Source organism: Syngnathus scovelli, chromosome 10 (assembly GCF_024217435.2).
Source record: "Syngnathus scovelli strain Florida chromosome 10, RoL_Ssco_1.2, whole genome shotgun sequence".
NCBI lineage: Eukaryota > Metazoa > Chordata > Actinopteri > Syngnathiformes > Syngnathidae > Syngnathus > Syngnathus scovelli.
The window spans coordinates 7,249,855-7,273,018 of record NC_090856.1 but is presented as its reverse complement, the minus strand read 5'-3'; the positions used below and the strand labels follow the sequence as shown (position 1 = coordinate 7,273,018).

Genomic DNA, 23,164 nt, shown 5'->3' with positions numbered 1-23,164 from the left:
TCTAGTGTTGTTCCTACTTGTCTTCTTTTTTTGACAGCATAAGCCAGTGTACAGGTCATTTATCACAGCTCTAATTTTAACTCCCAGGACTCTCTACCTCCTGTCTACTCTTGCCCTTAATGCGAAGGCATTTCAATAGCTGTGAAGCCCCAAGGCTGACAACCATGAGATTAGTATGAATGTATTACCCCCTTGGGTGCCATAGCCTGTAATAAGTTCCACATTAATCGTATCCGTTGGGGCAAATTTGTTTAGGCCTTAATTACATATCATTAAAATTGCTGTTGATTCTCAGAGATTTAAACTCAAAGTTAAAGTGAAGCTTATGGAGCTTCTTTGTTTTTGATCATTGCAAAAATGCACTAACTACGAATATTGTATTTTACCATTGTGAGACAACGGTTACTTCTTTTTTCTCCCACCATTTTACTTTTTAAAAATGTTGGTAAGGATTTTATCTTATTCATATATTTATTTAGGCGGCTCGGTGGCGCACTGGGTAGCACGTCCGCCTCACAGTTAGGAGGGTGCGGGTTCGATTCCACCTCCGGCCCTCCCTGTGCGGAGTTTGCATGTTCTCCCCGAGCCCGCGTGGGTTTTCTCCGGGCACTCCGGTTTCCTCCCACATTCCAAAAACATGCTTGGTAGGCCGATTGATCACTCCAAATTGTCCCTAGGTGTGAGTGCGAGTGCGAATGGTTGTTTGTCTCTGTGTGCCCTGCGATTGGCTGGCAACCGGTTCAGGGTGTCCCCCGCCTACTGCCCGATGCCGGCTGGGATAGGCTCCAGCACGCCCGCGACCCCCGTGGGGACTAAGCGGTTCAGAAAATGGATGGATGGATGGATATATTTATTTATTGATGTGTTTTATTTAAGAAAGAACTAACAATAGTCACCGAATATAATGTGTTGGAAGTAACTAGGACAACATGCATTTTAGTATTTGGTTACATTTGCTAATGTCTATGTACACTTCTCGTTAATGCAGTGTAAATTAATCCCAGACTACAGAATACTATTTATTTTATTTGTCCTTTGAGCCTCATTCACATACGACTATTAAAATGACATATATGTAGGTGCGTATATCAATACAAAGGTGGTGGGTGTACCTGTGCTTGTTAACCACGTCCCTTGTGTTAACCAATCGGGTCGCTCCAAGCCCAGGCGTCTTGCCCAGGTGTTCTTCATTGTCTCCTCAGTTTGTTTGTATTTAGTTCAGTGCTTTCTTCCAGTCTGGTTGGTTCATTGTGTGTCCTTATCTCATGTTGCCGCAGTTTGTCATAGTCCTTAGCAAGCTTTCATTTAAGGCAAGTTTTCATAGTGTTTAGTTGTTATATTACGAACTTAATATGAACGTGTTTTGATTTTGTATTTTTGAGCAAATGTCGTACTTAATTTGCATTTTTGACATTCAGAGAGTGCATTAGATGACATTTATGCTCTCACATGCAATTTGTTTGAAACATTTGTGCAAGTGTCACAAATAGGTTATGATCAGAGATGCAGTTATAAGTGCAGCAAATTACCAATATTGGGATGGATCGCACGAGGATTGATATGTCATCATCAAATGTGAACGCTGTCACTCTCTGATGAACAAGTATGTGTACTCCATGGCCCTTTTTCCTGTGACTCAAGGTTTTCTCCCATGTAGGATTTGTTTTATTACAAAGTGTTTTTAACACTGTGCTCTTTCTAGTCCTCACCAGAGACTATTTTCCCAATGCAAATTTCATTTCCAGAGTCGCTGTTTTCTTTCATTCCCCTTTCTCTGACTTACCCAAACACCAGTGTGATGACCTCCAGTGGTTTTGCGCAACCACTAATCCAGATCAAATGATATTTAAAATGTCCAACTTGGAAGCATTTACAGTTTTTATAAATCTCTAGTGGCCCACTACCCCCAAATATGTTCCTGTCTACATCCAGGCAGAGCACACTCACTCTCACCATTGAATATAATATCCATTGTTGGAAATTAAATACTTGATCACTTGTCATTCTATTACAATAATTTAATAATGTGATTATTTGATTAAAATGTGAATATGAATCACCTTAATTAAATATAATATAGATCTATATAGAATGAATAATATACATTGTATTTGGATAAACTGCTCTTTACGCTGTCTCGCTCCAGACTACCATAAAAGATATCCGCCGGGCTGTGACGATATTACAGAAACACCAATCAATTTTGCAGGTCAATGAGGATTGCTTTGATAAGATTGTCTTCTGTACACAAAATGATTTAAAATGCAAAGCAAAATACAATTTGGTCAACAGCGTTGTCACTTTGAAAGCAGAAATCTAGTTAATTACTTTTTGGGTAGCTGCACAACACAATGTTTATATTTACTGGTAGCTTTTAGCCTGCGAGGAACCCTACAACAGATGGCTCGTCGCATAACAAAACAGCCCGAAAAGCTGTCAGCTGTAACCTTTTTCACAGCATCTTCCCTCATCCACATTTTTAGAGCAATATACAGTAATAAGATTTATTCAAGATGTGAGGGTGAAGAATCGTTGCGTTTTGGGTTTTTTCTGTATTCAGAAGTTCAAATGTCCTTTCCCACAAAGACTCAACATTTCAACTGAGGATGTTTTAAAAGATAATATAGAGGGAAAGTATTATTTGGTTTTGACTGCTGCACAATCTGACTGATTTATCAGTGTAATAGGAGCAAGTGGGCTTTTAAAATATATGTGAAGCCAAGACTATTACGCAACGTAATGAGCCGTGAATCTGTTGTCGTCACCGTCGACTTCAATACTGTTACGCTGTAAAGACCAAATGATACACTTAGTTGGTTTTGCTGAGCTTTTCTTCCCTTCTTTGTTTATCTGAGCCATGATTTCCTCTTTATAAAGGTGTGTGTGTCCCATCATAACAAATTAAGGATGAAGTTTCCACCAAAGCACATCCTTAGTGTGGATTTCCTGTCAATAAATTTCCTGCTTCTGTTTCAGTGCATTGAATCAAAACATGATAATGAGTTTGTTCAAAATAATTAAACTTAAAAAAAGAACTCATTGAATGTTTTTCTTTCATTCTCTTTAGGGTCACTGTGGATTTAGCTGGAGCCTATCACGGCTGGATTTGGTGAGAGTAAACCCAGCACTGGACACTAAGGTATGTACATTGGCTGCATAACATGCATGTGTCAGTAAACTTAACATTCAGTGGTTTGGGGAAAATATGAGAAACAACTATTTTGCCCTTCATCAGTATCATCTAAAAATACATTTCTAGTTTTACTTTTACTTCAGATTTGGTTACATTCACAAGAATAGGCTGTACATGAATCGTTTCTTGCAAACCAGGATCACACATTTTCTCTTAATTCAGTCTTAATGTTTTATTTATTTATTTTTAAGGCTCATTATAATGACATTATGAGTCTCTGTAAAAAAAAAAAAAAAAAAAAGTTTTAAAGGAAAAAAAAAATCATGTCAGTGGTAATTTGACAACTAAGTCTTCATCTTGCCATGTAAGATTAATTTCCACTTCCCGTTGCTTTTCCCTGTAGACCTTTTCTTTCAGTAAGTAAGCTCTAGGTCATAAAGGTACTCAGCCAAATAGAGAAGAAAAATACAAAGTGAATATCATGGCCTGCCTACCTCAGATCTCCTTTCCAACTAACTTTTATAGAACCGCTAAGTAGGTCTTCAATTAAGTTGTGTGATTTACATTCAAACTGACTCCCTCGCCCATACACACAACACATACAGACTAGCAGACATACCACATACACACTGATAACTAAAACTGTGTAAAATTGAAATATTTGATACAGTTTTATGGTGTTGCATATGTACATTGTGAACTTAAATTTTGTGGCAGTATAAATTGTCAATTGAAAACCAAATTTGTCTTGGGGTTCAATATAGTGACAAAGAACATTTTAAATAGGAAAGCCTTGGACTGTTAGGAAACAGATGTTATCAAAAGTTAGCAAGCACAATAAGATTTCATATGGATACTGCTGAACATTACATGAAAATTACATATCATGTAATTTGATGTGTCCTTTTCCACTATTATAACTATCATTTTATCAGCATTGCTGTGTGACACCACTGTCTTTACTTGGCGAAAAGAGCTTTCCTCTCAGTAGGGATGAAAATTGCTACTCTATGCGAGACTATGAAAATTGTGTTTTCTTCTATCTATATCGACATGACAATTGACATCAGGAGGCTGTTGCACACATGCCTTGGAAGAGCACTTATTTAAATGTGACTTGTTGCTGACTGCATTTGTCCAACCGCAGATTCAAATGCAAATGATAGGAAAATATTAAGTAATTTCTCTGAAAACTCCAAGGTTATAGTTGTTATGTCTTTATCGTAAACACGTCTTTATCGTGTTTGGAATAACACACAAAAAAATTCATTGAATAATACTAACAATAAACTAAAAAACAACTTTAATTTATTTCAGTAGTAACATAATAGAAGCCCTGGAATTGTTAGTCATTAAAACATTACTATATAATACAAGATAAAATAATTATATTCCACAATATTATACAATGTTACCTTCTAACCTTGTACCCAGCTAATGTAAACTCCACTCTCTCGTTTAATTGCTCCTTCTATTTCAGTACATTTCCAATAAAAAAAATATTCAGTAGGCAGAAGTAGAGAAAGAAAGAGGCAGGAACCCTGAGGCGATTCACTCCAAGTGTATTGTGGTCGCCTTAGCACAATGCAGCATTTGTGAATGTACCAGACACCTTTATTTGCCATTAACACACCTTCTATGTTTACCATGTAAGTATAATGTAAGTTGACATATCATATGAATAAACATACCAAACACACCAGCTTCACGCTTAGTGTTAACAATTTAACAATTTATCAAGCCATCTAGCTCACTGAAATTCAAAGTGCATCAGGAAGCTGTGGCGATGTGAAAGGCAAAAGTCTTCTCTGGTAGCGAGCAAGCTAAGCTCCGCCTCTGAAAAGTGCAAATATGTCAGTGTGGTGATGTGTGAGTCCTGCCCTTTTAATGGTAGACAACATGAAAGGAACATTTAGTACCGCTAATCTCTACAAAAGATGTCACAAATGTAATGAGGGCTGATTGGTGTGTGCTCAGGTAATTGTAGGCTGCACATCATATCAACATTCGGCATGCGAAACTATGTATATTACCAATTATATCATCTCCAGCATTTTAACATAATATATTATGTATATTTTAAAGATGTCTGTTTAACACACATTAATCTTTTGAGATGCCTGCATTTACAATAATGCACACAAATCACTGAAGTTACGATAATTGTTCCTTTTATTTTCTTGATTTACTATCGAGCCATTCAGTGATTCAGGTTTTCTCAAACTGGAGTCTGGTAATATTTTATATTTGGGTTTGGATTCCTCACCTGAATGTTGATGTTTTAGTTATATTTGGTTGTATTGAAACTTCCTGTGGTCAGTTTAATTGGAGGCAACAGGTGTAGACATTTTTTTTTTTTGCACCTCCTTCAACTTTTTATCCTTTGTTTCTTCTGATCTTTCTACTGTGGCACTGGTGCCTAGTTTTAAATCCTGCACAGGACTTTGTGCTACTTTCTTGTAGGATAATATTTCATGCTTCTTGTCCAGACAAAGGTCACACTCCCCGGATTACAGTCTGCAGCATATCGAGTGACATTCTTGCTGTCTCTGTGAAAGCAAATGTGCTAATGAGTGAATTCCCACAGATGGACGCTCATTGTTAAAATTCTTGAGCACATCACGGGAAGTTTTACATTGCTGGCTTTGAGTTTTTCGTTTGGAATATTTAGAGTAGCAAACAATGAAATGGGTGAATCAGAACGAATACAGTAACCGCTGTTTTGTGTTATTAACCATACCAAAATGACTGAAACCCAAAACAACTAGTAAACCTTTGATCCAGTTCCTTTGTGTTGGAAATCGTGTTGCGGTATGCTGTAGAAAAACTTGAGGTTCAAGTTAATGATGTGGTTGTGCAAAAGGAATATGTTTGCCCTTTGTTGCCTTTTATTCATCTTTTTACTTTGCTGTTCTTGATCTTTAAAGGCAACCAGCACACAACACAGTTGTGGTGCAGATAGGAAAGCAGAAGCCTGTTTATGCATTCACAGTGGCAGCTATGGGCACTCTGACCACCAGTGAATTTATTCCTTGCTACTTAAAAATGATGACATACCCCAGGCTTTCTTGTGGGAGGAGTATGTTTACTGTGATCTGTACTCCCATTGTGACCTCTCCTCATGGTCCTGTATATGAGATAGCATTACCAACTACACATGCTTTTCTGTACACCTACAGTTTATCTTTCCTGGTCAGCGAAAATATGTCATTTGTCATTTTGTCCCCCAAAACCGGTCCCAGAACCATATGGTAGTCCTTCAAAGGATGGGGAGGAAGGAGTCTGGTTTGTAGTTATGTCACATGACTGCTCTTTCAGGACTGAAAGGCTGCTGACAGTTGCAATTAAATTTAAAACTAACATGCTGTTGTTACTTTTCTGTCAGTGTAAATGGCATGGGGATAAGGCTTTCACCAGAGAATAGCTGCATGGGTAACTCCACAGTCTCTTTTTGTGAAGATGGTGGAGCTGGGCAGTGCTCCGGCAAAGTAGTTGCTCTTTTTTTTTTTTTTTTTTTTTTTTTTTTTTATTCGGCAAGACGTAGTTTAAATTAATTTTCGTTTTGTTTTTTGTTTTTTTAAAAGACTTTTTGTTTTCATTTTATTTTGAAAATTTGTTTTTTTTATTAGTTTTTGCAAAATACAATACCTTGTCTGTTACAATGCACATTTTTGGCAAGTAATATTCAAACGAGGGTTTTACGCTTTAGGTACCCTTGATGAGTTTCGTTGTGAAGTTTCTAAAAGAATAGCAAATGAAGCTTGAAGTGATAGAATTGGAAGTTATAAAATTGGAAGAGACAAAGGTATTACAGTTACAAGAAAGCAAATCAAAACACACTCGACGGCATAAAAGTCACGTTTTATTTGGTTTAACTTGCTCCATCTCAAGCTGTGGGCTAATTATAACAGTCCTGCTATAAATGATAAAACATGCACACAGATTGTTCAGCCACAGTCAGTTTACTTTTCTGAAATTTCCCTGTTGTATACTTTTGTGCACTCTACCTCATCATCAAGAAATGACTGCAAACTTATCTGACACTCAGGCTGAGATTTAATGTAAAAGTGTAATAGAGATTTGAAGAGAGTGTGCCCTCCCGTCTAAAATGAATTCCCATCAGATTTTAGTGTTTTTGGAGACTATTGTTATGGGTTGTTGAAGCCCCAGTGCTTTTCTCTGGAGAGTGGCATCCAACATATTGGCCTGTCGTCCTTGGTGATGATGAAGCCAATATTTTATGGGAGTTGTGCTCTGAGTGAAACTGAGAGTGCAAAGTGGGAAATAGAGGGGGTGTGGGGTCAAAAAGATGGGCACTTTTATTCCCTGCTGCCAATTTCACCTTTGATAGGACCGTTTGGCTCCTCATGTTATCACAGAGAGCAAAATGGGGTTTCAATGTCACAGCACAAGTGTGAATCCCAAATCCTCAGTGACGGTCAAAACAGTTTATACCGTGACATCACTGTGGATGTTTACAGCAAAGTGGACAATAAGTAGAGTCTATGTGCAGTTATGAGGAGTGTGGTGTATGACTCTTGAAAAGGCATTTTGACTCTAGTGCTGGCCATTTTTTCGATGTTATGATGTATTTTAAAAATAGAATGTGTTTATTTTGGGGGTTTAGCAACACCGTCATTGATGTGCGTTGCTGGTAACTCAACTTAACCACCGACATGACACCCGTGCTTTGCTGACACAACAGTGCAAGTTTTGTCCACTAACAAATGTGCTAATGCTTTTTTTGTCCTGTGAATGCATCGAAACTTAGATAAATTATATCAGTTATACATTAGTCTTCGAAATGTGCACCTCAAACAAATATGATGCTATAGTTTTGGGGTAATTGGAGTCCGTTATTTTGTGTGGATGACAAAATACAAACATATCAAAGTTAGTTTGCAAATGAAGAGTTTACTCCTAAGTACTTTATTGTTGAATGTGATGCAGCTCAGCTGCCATCACAAAATGGACCGGAGTCGCTACTGTGTAATTCTAGGCATGTCCTAATCTCATTAGGCCAATTGCTTTCGAGATTATATTTGCATTTGTTGCTTCATGTTTATTATGAAGCAAAACCATCACGCGCCATGTTTTAAGTGTTGTTGGCTTTTGCTATATTAGGAATGCATAAAAATGGCAATAGAACGAGCCAGTTTATTGTTAAAAAGAATTGGGTGCGTACTTAGCGTAAACAAATTAATTTGGGTTCTGTTTTATTTTTGCAGCCATTTGCATTTTTCTTTCCCAGATTTAGTGCTTATATTTAAAACTTATAGAGAGAAGCTAATGGCTTGGGTTATCTTTTAATTAGATTTTTTTATTGTTTTTCATTCAACCGTGGTTCAAATTATGACTAGATAGAAGGGTTTGGTGGTTGTGGTGGGGGGGGTCACATTTTCATATCGGGAAATTCTGGGAAGTACGCACTGTAGGCATATATGGGGAACGTAATGTCTTAAATGAGTGAATATGAACAGCTCTCTTCAGACCACTTGTTCTCCTACAATAATGTAAATACAAACATCATTATTAAGAGACACACAGAAATGGTCGGGACGTGTATGTTTAACACGTCTTCATTCATGCTGACAGTGGTGTCCAATATAGATTAAATTTTGCTTTCTTGATGACTGTCACAGTCCCGCCTGCACTGAGAAAATGTCCTCCCTTGTGTAGCCATGATCTGTCCCTATTATACACACGTTTGCCCACATTACATTATGTATCAATTTAATGATTAACTACATCATTAGTGACCACTCTTCAGTTATATTTTCATCTTTTTACTACTGAACACATTTAGATTCTTCAGGTGTGGTACTGTGATAGATAGAACAACAGCTCAGTTTTTAGGAAATGAAATGGAATAGATTTATACTGTTTTTTGTCATGCATTAAAAACACATTCTTCTTTTGATAAGTCTTGCCTGATATAAGCAAGCATTAGAATAAAATAAAATTTGGGGGGTTAGATCAATCTAATAATACAGAATGTTTGAAATTGCCCAGGTTCAGTCATCAAAAAATGCCTATGAGAGTCAAAAAAGCCCTGGGAGACATCTATTGATGATTGATAGGGAACATAGAGTGACTTTAAAATTACATGTTCGTGGTCAGGCACAAATGAAGTTATGTGTGCTAGGGCCTACTGGTGATGTGAGTAGTTAAGCTCAATCAGTAAATTGGAAAACCCCCATGATGGCCATGAATGTACCAGAAAGCAAGGCTGCAAAGCTAACAACCACAAATGCAAACATATAAATCAAGCATGAGCTGCATCCAAGCACCTGACCTGGCCTCGACAAAACTCAAACGGAGGTGGAAGATGCAGCAGTGGAAGACAGCAGAGGAGCAGAGAGTCAGACGGGTTCTGCCTTGTTGATCCGGTATGACATTGATAGACAGCAGCTGAAGGAAAGCTGCTAACCATGTTTGGCGTGGTGGTTTTTAAAGGACGTACGTGACTGCCGATCCAAAGTTGACTGAGCACGGATTCAGCAGGCAATCGCCCCAAGTGGTTGTGCCGAAGAAATGTGAAGAGGGAGACTTCCGCATGCAGTATGACTCGCTCCACTTGCCATCTTTTCCACTGGCGTTATTTTCTTCTTGAACCACCCCGTTAATGCCGCCCTAGTTCAGGTTGTCAGAAAAGACGAAATGTCAAAAGAATCCTGTTGGATCACCTCATGTAGCCTTTATATTGAGAAAAAAGATGTTCCATAAAAATGACATTGTTAGTCACTGCTGATTAATTCTGTTATAGTTTATTGCTGCATATCACCTCACGGCTGTTTCTGTCAATGGCAGGATTGTAAAAATAATTTTTGTATAGACTAAAATTTGCTCAGATAGGCTCCTCAAACATAAATGTTACCCAGACTCCCAACTCCAATAAATGAATGTGACCAGATGGAATTATCATTTCACCAATTCAAAAACTATTCCCTCAAAAAAACTCTTGAGACTTTCTGCTTGCTTTTATTCACAGTCTAAGAAAGGGTTTGCTCACTTAACATTGTGAACAAAAACAATATTGAATTCCATTAAATATCAGGCTACAGTAAGTCTGTGGTTTTTATGTGGTATGTGACTCTCTTTATGGGCTTAGCAACTGCTCGATTTCCAAACCAATCATCATCACGCCAATTACAAAAAAAAAAAGAAAAACTAAAAGCTCTTGACAAATGAATCTTAAATTGAGCTTGAGGGCCAGTAAAGTCATTGTGGTAAAAGTTTATACCCTTTGTTGCTGTCCAACTTTCTCTTTGAGTTCCATGTATTTGTCCTCTGCCAAGATAAAGATTATGTTTCACTTCTGTTTAGTAGACAGCCATCTTCCACACAATATCGCATTGTTGTTTTTGTCTGGGTAGGAGTGTTGGGGTGTATAATTCATTTACAGGAACTTAGAGAATTGAGCAGGCTTAGTTGTAGTTTGTGTGACTATTGAACACAAAGAGAGAGGGGGGGTGATTGTCATGTGATGATTCCAATCTCCTTCTTGCTTAATGTCGGCCTCGCATATATGTATCTTCTGACCGTTGCGTTAGAGAACTTAGGTCGGTTGATTTTAGGTTCTTATGATGTAATATATATTGAAATCATTTTCAGAGGACCAATGTGACCGTATCGCATTTATCTCATTGTGCAATTGTCCCTCTATTCATGTGCACACATACTGCAAAAATTTGTCTGCATTGACAGATACACACAAAATGCAAACATTTGTTTTCTCATATGCGCATCTGGCGTTTGTCTCACACACACACACACACACACGCACACACACGCACGCACACACACACACACACACACACACTCCTAATATAATTACCCATCTGTCTATTTGCTTTACTAAATGTACATAATACATATGTCAGTCCATTCACATCCACACATTAAGTACAAATATGTCCATTTACATGTATAATGAGTCATTCATTTATTTAAACTTGCTTTAATTGCAGCAAAAGCAACATAGAAGCATATACTGTACTCCGCTCTCTGTTTTCAGATGGAGCTTTTCATAATTAATCAAAAGCTACTATGTAGGGCTACTTCTTCGGATAACACTGCCTGCAGTGCTACTGTGTTCTCTGAGGACTTACACAATGGCAGGCCAATTGGCAGATTGATGATTTTGGGCCAACACGTAGATGTCAAGTGAGGGGCTGGGGGGGTGAAATTGAGACAGCTCACTACGTGAAATGTGGTTTCTCATTTTTGATGAGCCCTGAGTTGTTGAAGACTAATTAATTCAAGAACAAATGTCCCCAAAGGCTGCAATTAATGATAAACTTATTAGACTTGATGGTTGACGATGCCCATGAGGTCTGGTTCTCATGGCGGTGCCCAAGCTTCTGGTGGTGTTACTCAACCAGCTGTCACTTAAAATAAAATAAAAGAATAATGTGTGAGAGTGCTTGTGCAAGCTTTTAAATTCCATTTTTCAAGACACACAGTCAGCCTTAATGTAATCCCTCCCTCTAGTTCTTTCGCTTGACATTTGACACGTGTGTGCGTTAAGTTGTTATCGACACCGCTGAGGTGAAGGGATATAAATGTAACATATAGACTAAGGGTGCGTGTGCTTTCTAACGAGTCTGTCAAAACTGAAGTCTCAAGAGAATCGACCTCCTCCATGCTGGCTTATAGAGACTGTCAATGCTTAAAGAAATGAGGAGGGATTCAATGACCTCCTTTTTTGTTGTTTTTGCTCACTCTTTCAGTCTGAGAACATTTGCAATTTAGCTCTGAAACGTTCCCCTGAGCTCAGACACCCTGCACAGCCATACTAAGTAGCGTAAATGCATTGAGGGTGTGTGTGTGTGTGTGTGTGTGTGTATTATTTATTTTATTTTTTTGCAATTTCTATCTTTAAAACCAAATGAAAAACTGATGTCTTTTATTTTTCATTTCTATTTACTGCTGCTTTGCCGTATTGTAGTGAGTAGGCCAGGACGATGTGTACTCACGATGTTGCGATGCTAACACTGAATCACAATTGGTTCAATTCTCCAATTCTTATCTCACTTGTCCTGTTTACCCCTGCTGGTCCCCTTGTCTGGTTGCATCAACAACACTTGCAGGATAATATTCAAAATGCTCACTCAGCAAAACTCTTGCAAGATATGTTGAGATCTCAGCAACTTTTGAGATGTTTTGTCTTCTTGCAATATTATTATTGTACTTTCATAAAAGGATCACTACATTTTTTGGTATATAATGACAAATGATTTTTTTTTTTTGGTGTCCAACATAATCATGCAGAAACATTTTAGTAGGGATAGTGCTCAAACAGGTTTTTTTTTACTTTTGCACGTTAATCCTTGCAGCTGACATGCAACCACAGAGTCATCTGGCTTTGAAACTGCAGCCGGAATCCTATTCATGTGTGCACATCTATGCATGTGACATCATCCTCACACTTATGATCTCCTCCTACCAGATCACTCTGGTGGCCTTTCCAGAGGTTTCGCCTTCAATTCCTACCTCCTTGCTGGCTGGCTGGGGGGCTTGGGTCCTATTTTCATTGCTAAATCCTGCTAAATTAGAAGTTCGACTAGTTGTTGGAAAGAGGGATGTGGTTGTGGTAGATTCTACTGCTGCCAGAGTGTGTTAGAGCAATTTATTAGCTTGCTATGCAATACTTGTGTGTGTGGGTGAAAGTGTGTTCCCACCGTTTGGCAGCCTCGCACACTCGATGATTGAGGCACAGCTGCACCACAATTTTAATATGGACTCATAATGGCCATTCAATATGTTGTTTAAATTGATTTTCCAATTTTGCGTGTTATTTATTTATATGTAAGTTGCAAATTAAATGGGTCTGTTTGTTTAGTGTGCCTGTACTTGGAGTTATTTCCAAAATTTTTAAGGTTGTCTTTATTTATACGGTTTATCTGCCACTTTATTATGGACATATTGTGGTTTGTTTTATTCATTGAGTTGGTGGATTTACAAGGATGTAAAAATTGAAATTTTAATGTTAGTCCACGCACAATTATTTAACAAATAATCAGAGAATTTATATTTATGGTGCAAACTACGATTCAGGTGGAACTTTAGTTTATAAAAAAAATAAATAAAAAAAAAAAGGATCCTTTCTACATGCGCTCCACTCCTCCCGTGCACATTTGCTTTCTAGATAAGATTCCATGGCAACCTGCTCATGTCATCATCCATTACACAGTCAAGACAATGAGTCGGGAGTTAAGTGGAAATGAAGGCCACGGCCCATCACATAAACAAGATATATTACATACTTTTCTCCTCCAACTCAACACCTTCTTAGCTCCCCCTCCCTTCTCCCTTCCTTTGTCACAGTGCGTCATGCTGAGGATGACACGAGGCGCCTAAGTGCCACTTCTTGACCCCCCTCCTCGTGTCTTTGCTGCGTCACTTCCCTCAGCCGACACCCGTTCGACCTTCCACATGCGCGAGTCCTCAAATTTTGGTGTAATGTATTTTATTATTATATTGCTGCAAGATGGGATGTTTTTCCACATCCCACACGGTGCCCCTATTATAGGAGCATAGTTTGGGAGTTGCTTTTCCCCCCCCAACTCTTCCTCCCTCCTATGTTTGCACCCCTCGGGTTCGGTGTCATCATCTTTTTATGTCACTTGGGCAGATTGAAACTGGAAAAACGAATTTTGTTGCACTGTATTTGAGACATTTAATTTTCATTCCATTCCATCTTTTGCAGTTTCACATTAAAGGTCATTTTGTTGCTGGTTTGAATATATTGCTCAACAATGTCATTTTCAGTATGAGCAGGACGTTAAATGCAGCTTCTCGGTATTAAACTATAGATTGGTCCCACTGAGTGTATGTTAAAGTTGAAGTCCCAATGATTGTCACACACACATCTGGGTGTGGTGAAATTTGTCCACTGCATTTAACCCATCCCTGTGTGATTTTGATCCATCCCCTGGGGGAGAGGGGAGCAGTGAGCAGCAGCGGTGCCGCGCTCGGGAATCATTTGGTGATCTAACCCCCCAATTCCAACCCATGATGCTGAGTGCCAAGCAGGGAGGCAGTGGGTCCCATTTTTATAGTCTTTGGTATGACCCGGCCGGGGTTTGAATGTTACGAGGTTATTCTGTGTGCTCAGGTTTGCATGTGTGTGTGTGCACATATGCGTGTTTCTAATTAATTACCCCACCTCCCCTCGTATTCAGCTGTGTCACGAAACAAGTCTGATCACAGCTGTAACGGTGAAGCTAAGTCATAAGCTTTACATGCCGCCACCACCTGCTCCGCTCCCGGCTCCCTTCAGCTTTCAGCCGCCAAAAACGGTTGTCAAGGGACGCTGAGGCTGCAAAACGAAATCTGTTTGTTGTGTTTGGCTTGCAAAAAAAAAAAAAAGACCTGAACATGCACGGATATCATTTCCATCAGTCTGTTAACACCTGCAGGTTCTTTTCATATTGGAAGCTTTTAATATGACCACAGAGAAAGGAAACACCTGTAAGTGTGTTCATCTGGTCCCAATGAACAGCTGCTTCTAAAAGCAACTCAGCAATCATGTGGTGTTGTAATGAGGGAGTTTGGGGCAAATGGGACGCATGATTAGTTCGCATTTCTTACAACTAGTTTTTCTGCATAAAATGTGCTGTCAACAAATAGAGTGAGAAATAAGGCCAGACTTGGGGTCAGCGACCGTTTTGAAATTGAGAAGCTACAATTAATGCAAAGGCTACTAGTTTGAACGAATTTGCTCAAATTACATGTAGTAAATTTAAAAGATTTAATAAATGAATAGGAAAAATATTACCAGAAATACATAAAATACAGACTGATGTAATATTTTAGCCAAAACGCATGAAATATTTTTTGGACTAAAATATCATGGTAAAATGTTACAGAAATATAGAAAAATTGAAGAAGTTTTAGTAACTGATGATTCTCTTCTCAACCTCTTTTCATATTATCATCCTCCATCAACCATCCATTTTCTGAACCCCTTTTGTTGTGACATTTTCACATACATTTTCAAATGTATTTCTTTTGATCTGCTTCATTTTCAAAACCATTCCCCATTGTTAGAATTTTATTGTTGTAACCGTACATCTTCATTCAGTTCTCTTTTATTATTTTTTTTTCCTGATTTCTCTTGTAGCAAGGAAAAAGAAGTGATTCAAAGTAGTTTTCTTTGCCACATTTATAACATCCAAGAACCACACTTTTCTTGACAAAAGAACCCACATTTCATACAGGAGTTTTTTTTTTTATTATCTCCAGAGCTTTCAGTTAAGTATACTTTACTTTTGATGACAGCAGTTTAATTTAAATGTTTAGTCCCTCTCAGCATCCAACTAACCTTCACCCAACACAACATTACCAAGCTTCTTTTCTCCCCTGCTTGACATAGGTGAGCTAACTCAACAAAAGAAAGTGTGTAGGTGTGAGTGCGCACACACAGCTTTCCGTCGCGAGCACATATTGTGTGACCACCAGCCACTGTCAGGTTTTATGTTGCCCCAACAGTAACAATAAACATGGGATTTGATGGCTGGGTCCCTTACCCCCATAATTGATGAGTCCAATATTTACTCTGTTACCTGAGTGTTGTAAACATTTATTATTATTCCTTCCCTCTCTACCGAGTGCAAGAGAAGAATAGTGCGGCCTGCAGGGAGCAGCTGTCATTTTGACTAATGACACAAATGAATAAAACCTCGTGATTACTTTAGAAAAAAAGGAATATCCCTACCTTATCCTCGGTTAATATGCATTTTAATTTTTTTGTCAGGTTTATTAAATTCCAGGCCGCCTCCACCACCCAGCCCTTGTGTAATACAATACAGACACAGGCAAGTTCTCAAATATCAAATTTAATTTTCTATTCCCTATACAGGCTGCGTAATCAGGTTGGGGCATTATTGTGTTTTTATTGACATTAGCATTGTTATTATTCTGAACTTTGTAAATATCAGTAACTCAAGTTTGCCTGGCTGCTTATCTAGAAATATATTCATTTTGGTGTACAATAAAATGATATCTCATTATTAGATGTTCTCTGCAGATGCAATGATGCGCATTTTTTTTAATGTAAAAACCCCCCATTTCTAAATTAAATAGACTTCCTGGAGATTTTATGTTGGTTTTATTGTGACACCCTAAGCAGGTGACCTAGCAACCTGCTGTATGCTACACGAGCCTCGAAATAGGATATCAATGAGACACATCCGAATTGCTATTAGACCAAAAGGCACTGTGGCTTGGCACAGGCTTTTAGATCTTCTTGTAGCGAGTGTAATTGGATAAGTCTTCCATCGTGTGCATGTGTTTTCAAATCAGCACATTGCGGTTTGCGAGTCTCCGGAATAAGGCGGAGGCAGCGAAGGGAAGTGTAAAAGCTCTCAGCCAAATCAGGTATTCCAGATGGAGGGATATGGGGAAGATTAATGGTAGAAGTGAGAGAGAGAAACAAAGAGAAAGCAAGAGAGGAGCAACTTATGTGAGGATAGACAGCTGCGTGATGTACAGTAGGCTCTGCTTAGACAAGACGACTGACTCCTCTGTGCAATTAAGTGCACAAAAAGCAGACAACAGAGAATAATATGAAGAAGTAAAGGGCCCCTTTATTTAATGCGCTAATGTAGTGCATACTATTTGTAAAAAGAAATACATTTATCAATATTGGGACACCTGGCATTTATTGCTGCTTATAATGAAGTTGGAGAGTACCTTTCAGAATTTTTAATTGATGCTGGACTTAGATAGATAGAATTTGTTCTGTTGTATCTGTTCATGCTAAAAATAATTTCTGGAGTTCTCCCAGAGTATATTCAAGCATATTTTGATGGACATTTTTTGTACACTGCACTGGAAAATAGACAAAAAATGTAGAGTGGACTCAAAGTTTCAAGGCAACAGACTTTCATATTAAAAAAAAAAAAAAAAAGACGGGCAATTCAAAAGAATATTTAAAGTTTTGGAAGTGTGAAAAATTGCTTTCCTGCTTTTTGAACAAAAAATATATTAGTAAAAGCAACTCAGCAATTTTTGTTGTTGTAATCAACCTGCTTCTTGCCATGAATATCAATATTTTATGATGATGATTTTTTTAAAACGCTTAATTTTCACTGAACCTGTATTAATTTTATCATGAATATCGAGATACACGCAGAAAAAAAAATACTCTATTACACTTTACCACTGTTGCTCTCATGATCAGGGAATGCGTATTTTACAAATGATGGCATTTTTCGGATTGGCTGTTTAATCTGAAACATTTAACGACGTTCACCGGCAATTAAAATTTGAAATTGCTTGAATTGCATTAACTGTGGTGTAAACAATATGAGATAAAACTCCAGCCAACTTGATTCCTTTTGAGAATCTACACTCTAATGTACTTTGGGTATTCCCACAAAGAAGCATGTAAGGTGTCATGCATTTTGTGCTATGGAAGCAGGCAGTTGTGCGTGTCCATTTGTCTTGCTGTCATGTTAATTAGCAAACTGAAGATGAGAGTGAAATTACAAACACCTTGCACTTGGCACACAGGAGAACACACACTTGACATACACCGCCAGACGTAATGATGCAATCGCAAAAACTAATGTTGCATGTTTAACGAGGAAGGCCTCTGTCGGCATTTCCTTCAGCCCAACTCACCCACAAGATAATACTTGCTTCAAGTATGCAATGGTATTTATGTGATCCGAAAGGACAGCATTTAAAAAGAGCAAGCGAAATATTTTTCACGTATAATAAGTAAGCTGAAGTACCTTGAGCAGCGATGAGAATTTTCTCAAAAAGTGATAACTTGAGGAAAAAGGAAATGCAAATTGCTGAGCTGCAGACAACCTTTTACCTTTCCAAGTGACTCTCTTTGAGCATGTTTGAAGGTGAGCACAATTCAAATAAGCTTGCCTACAAGAGTTTTTATCCGAGCATATCTCATGCTCTCTATCCAACTTTAATGTGGCTTATCCTTTCTGATTAGAAGGATACGTGCTCATGAGGCAGCAGGGTTTTGAGGACAGCGTCGACAAAGGGTCTCGGCCTTAACAACAATTCTATAACTCTACTCCACATATCAGTGTAAAACTCATGTTCTGGTATTCCCATGAATGGTGGAGTAAGTGCATTGCTGTTACACATGATGTAGTTATTGATCCAGCAGTTTTGCAATTTGCCCCTTTGGGACAGAAATGTGCGGTGAGGCATGGTCCATGTAATATAAGTAGAGAATTAATTCAAAAAACAAAACGTGTTTTAAAATAATTTTTGGGGGATATTATTGAAACTAAAATGATTGAATGATGAAAAATCAAAATCTCTTACATACAACCCCTTTAAAAAACAATTAAATAAAACTGAAATGATCTCAAAAACTTAATTGGTTAGAAAAAAGTAAAGACGGGTTTTAAATCGGAATCCAAAATATGTTTAAAGGCACAGAAAGCCACCTCAAATTAACATTTGCTCTTGACCAGCCAGCCTGCTTTCATGAAGGACTACAGAAATCCGATAATTATTTTTATCGAGAGCCTCCAATTTGAGGATTTTTGACATTTTAATTTAAACAATGATAATCGATTAGATGCCGATTAATCAATGAATTTAATAAATACTACATTGATGGTGTTTGAACAATGAAAGTATACCTCTTAAAATATTCTTTCATTCTGGCTGGAATTTTACTTGGGATAGTGATTTGTTTACGGCTCTCAGAACACACTTCCCAGTTTGCGTTACCCTTGCTAAATTAGCATCTCACCCTCGTGAGGGTATTTTAAAAGTCACGGACTGCTTAGTTGAGATGTGACAGCCCCCAGCTGGACCGAGTTCTGCAAGGGTGGTCTTGGTGACATTACAGCAAGCGGCGCGTGACAAACCACCGGCACACCAGTCGTGACCCGCGAAATAATCTCCGACAGACGAGGACAAGGGCCAGCTCGACTCGCACTCTCACCTGATGCCCTTTTGGCTTGTCCTCTACCGCTGCTATAGAGTTAGCTAGGCGTAGGTGTGAGATGAACTGCCTGCATCGGCAAAAAGCTTCTTGTCAGGTGATGACAAGTAAATGGCAGGGGAGGAAAAAATTAAACACATCACCCTGAAGTTTTACCTCTCCTGCTGTCAATTAGTCTCAATCAACTGCATCGTTCCTGTTTAGGGATGTTATGACAATCTCGCTCTGTCTTGCCAATCTGTCAAGCTATGATAAACCTACACTATATGGTATCTCAACACTTCTGTCAGCCGTCAACAGCGGGAGCTTCCCCTAATTGTGTTGACACGCCGGACAAAATGGGCACTGAATCCTCTGATCGTGACTTTCAGAGAAACAAATACAATCTCTGACTTGTTCATCAAGACATTTTTTGCTAAAGTGAAAAAGTAATTTTCTGAAAAGTGATTGGCATTTGACGTCTCTCCTCTCGGCTATATTTCACAGAGGTGAAGTGGCGCTTATCAATGGAATGACTAGGCCCCGATGCATTATTAACAGGTGACTGCGCTCTGGCTTACTTGGCTAAAAAGGACTTAAGTGAAGTGGGAAGCAACACTGTCAATCTCAGCCTTCCTCTGAGAGTCAATTAGGAGATAAACAGGGCGACATGTCTTTGGAGATGCGGGGAGACGGCAGATAGGCTCTCCTGCGGATGTCCTGGGGCAAGGTAAACGGGCAGTATATAGCTCTGCTGAAAGCAATGCGCACCCGGGAGGTTACCCATGTTTTTAAGTCTACATGCATCGACTATGCGGTAAATACGATGTTTGCGTGTGTGTGTGTGTGCGTGCGTGCATGCGCGCAAGATGGTCCGCGTGTGCGTGTTGTGAGCTGAATGTCACCCTCATCTGTTCCAAGAGATGTCAATTTGGAGAGCAATGCTCTTGAAATTGATTTCACGTTGCTCTCGTTGCACGTCCTATATACGAGCGTGGGAAACATCTCATGCCTTCGTGTTTGAAAGTCATAATAGTTTCTTCATACAATATAATGAGCTATAGGGAATGTATTTTTTTTTTTTTTGCTAGTCTAACTTTCAGCCCAATTAAGATATGTATGACCTTTAACTGTATACACACACCATTTTATCATGATATTTATTTCTAATATTTATTCAGACAACAAACTCGGGAACCACTGGGGTGTGTAAATATAGGCGACAAATGGTGCCGCGTGATGTCATTGCTGTCAGTACAACAAGAGCGCCACCCATTCCTTTCTGTAAAATAGTGCTGCACATTCCGCTCGAAGGTACCAACCAATTTCCCAATCAACTGCTTGTTCACGATGTGTGACCTATTTAGCGTTAGATCTTGTAAAAGATAAAATAGCAAACATTGGCACTTGTTTGTCGACGCCGTCGCCTCGGGGTGAAAAAGATCCGTTATGCGGTGCCTACGGAGTGTGAAATGCGAGTGGCGTACGAGTGACACTGTCAGCTCATTTTCCCCCACCTTGTCTTCTAAGAGTTGGCTGTCAAGGGTTGGCTGTGGTTGGCTGACCCTGTGGAGGTCATTGTGTGTGGATGGAGAGATGTCTTGAGCAAAAAGGTCCCCCTGCTTACAGCTGTCAGATCCGCCCGAGCGGTGGACACAAGAGCTGTTCCACCCCAAAGACAGCAGACGGATAAGGATGGGCTACCAAGGGGCGGGCGAGGGATGCGCTGTCGGCCTGGCTCAGCACATTTGATGGGTGGCCACACCGAGCTTCTTACCAGGGGTCCCGGCACCCTGGCAGCTTTTTGTTTAACACATTGCTCTTGGCTATTCTTCACTCCTAATGCAGATTCCACGCACGACAGTGCAGAGCACGCAGCCTCAGCAGAGGCCCGGGACGCCGCCTTTGTTGACGTGTCAGTCGCCAACGCAGCGTCTCAGCATGCTTCACCAGTGGCCATGACAGGGGATGCAGAGCCCATGAAGGGGGATTAGTGCTGCACCTATTGTCTGAGGAGCATAGCAGTGTTGGATTCAAGGCTATTCAAATACTGTATTTCTTTTCTTTGGCACTTGACAGGGACGCTCAGTGGCCCCACTCTTGTATCAAAATGTGTAAATGTCATGCCCCCAGCCGAGGCCCTTATTATCTCAGTTGACATGACAAGCAAAGGTAAGATGGTGGATTCTGTTTTTGCTGTCTGCTGGCTGACCTACAGGTTAGGCTCTTTTTTTTTAAATGGGCTAGGTGGGAGCTTGTTCTTGTGTACAAATTATTCTTGACTCAGTTCAAGCTGAAAGGAAAGCGCTTTGACCTAGACATAACCTTCGAAGGTTTTTGGTTGGATTTGATGTTATGAATACTAAATTAAGGGATTTTTCTTTTTGGTTGGTTGTTGGTTTTGTTTTATTGACGCTGTATTATCATTCAAATTTGAAGCTACTTTGCATTTTCCAATATTCCGCTGGATAAAAAAGATAACCAAAAAAAGTCAGCTTCAAATGTATCGTGACAAACGAATTAATACGCCGTTTCTTTTTGATTGTTAAAATAACGCAACTTCTTTCTCTCGTCAAAATAACGTTCAAAATGTTCGTTTTGGTATTTTGATACAGTATGTTTACACCTGCTACCTACTTTCAGTGTATAGTATTTTTTTTAGAAGATGAAAAAAATGGACTGTGTAGTTACAGTTACGCATACAGAATTTTGGGGGAAAAAAGTATATTTTTTTTCATAAATAATTTTTAAGGAGCTAAGAATGGCCACAATTATAGTCTGAAAAGTCTTTGCGATATCATCATTCTGGCACTGCGCTGTTCATATAAACACTCTAAGTGACATGTTCTTTGCGTCATAACAGATCAAGTATGATGAAATTGTCTCATCACTCTTGATTCATAATTTCATACTATAACAAACAATGAGGCATCTGGAATCATTGTGGCGTTTCTATAGAGAAAAACACACGTGCATGTAAACAAATGATGAGATGTTATCATGCCTTTACTAGCATTGCCAAATATCTGGTGTTGATGATACACTGTAAACAAAATTCTTTTGTGAATTGATGTACAATTGCAGACATATGTTGAACATCCTGCTTGAAAATTGTTTTTCCTTTTCTGCTTTGTTTATTAAGACATTCCGCATAAGGTTAGGGTTTAAGTGGGTCAGGGTTAAGTCTAACATTTTATAAGAGAAAATCCGACAAAGTATTAAGCTCACTACCATGTAGTGGCCAAAAAAAAAAAAAACAACTTGCCTACAAGCTATTCCAAACATGCATCCTTCTTTAGGAGGTGAGAGGGAAACAGTGTGGAGCGAAAACCATCTTTGTTTTCCCTCCCCCGTCTTCCCTCTGGTGTTGATGTCAGCGAAAGGTGGGTAAGCGGGTCATGGTTAGCTAGAGTGTGTGTACTGGAGCTTTGACTGGCCTTGATCCCTGTCAGAGCGCCATAATGATGAGGTTTCCTTTCCTTCCAATCGGCTGGAAGTAACGGCCACCGTAAAGGCCTTGATTGCAGCTTCTGCACAACACTGCTCCACATGGCAGAGTGACTCTCTAGCCCCCTTCAATCAGCTGCTGTCTGGCTCACATACAGCTTGCCATCCTCTCACGACGTCTTTGCCGGTACATCACTTGCCGGCCCACCCCTTCTTCTATCACGGCAAGCTCACCGCATATAAATGGAAAAGTGCCCTCTTCACTCAACTAAGAACTAGGGTCTTAAAGTTGAACTTTTAAAGTTCAACTAATGTATTGGTTTTAATTGCTTTGTTGAATCAAACTCACTGTAAACGGGGTACGTTTTTGAATATGGTGTAGTAAGCAATAGACATTTGACAAAATTTCAAAAAGTAGTAAGTCCTGATTAAGTCGATTGACTTTACGTGATCAAAAAAAAGTTGACAAATTCAGATAATTCTTATTTATCCTTATTACAGAACACATGAAGCTTTGTATTTGTAATCAAGAAGACTGCACCATGGAGGCCAGCAGTGAACAAGCTAACGAAATAAAACAAAAAATATTTTATGACATAATAAAATTCATATTGCATACATTATCTGAACGGTTAAAACCAAATGAGCTTAACACATAAAATGGTTGCATT

General features: G+C 39.0%; 1 long non-coding RNA gene across 2 annotated transcripts in view; it reads left to right on the top strand.

Annotated features, from left to right (window-relative positions):
• Nucleotides 1-1,244: 1,244 nt before the first annotated feature.
• The window catches only part of LOC125969947 (uncharacterized), a 44,276-nt gene continuing 22,356 nt past the window's right edge, over nt 1,245-23,164 (top strand). For both annotated transcript variants that reach the window (XR_007481856.2, XR_007481862.2), the window contains exons 1-2: nt 1,245-1,603; nt 3,068-3,139. This is a non-coding gene — a long non-coding RNA (uncharacterized lncRNA). The remainder of the gene's footprint in view (nt 1,604-3,067; nt 3,140-23,164) is intronic.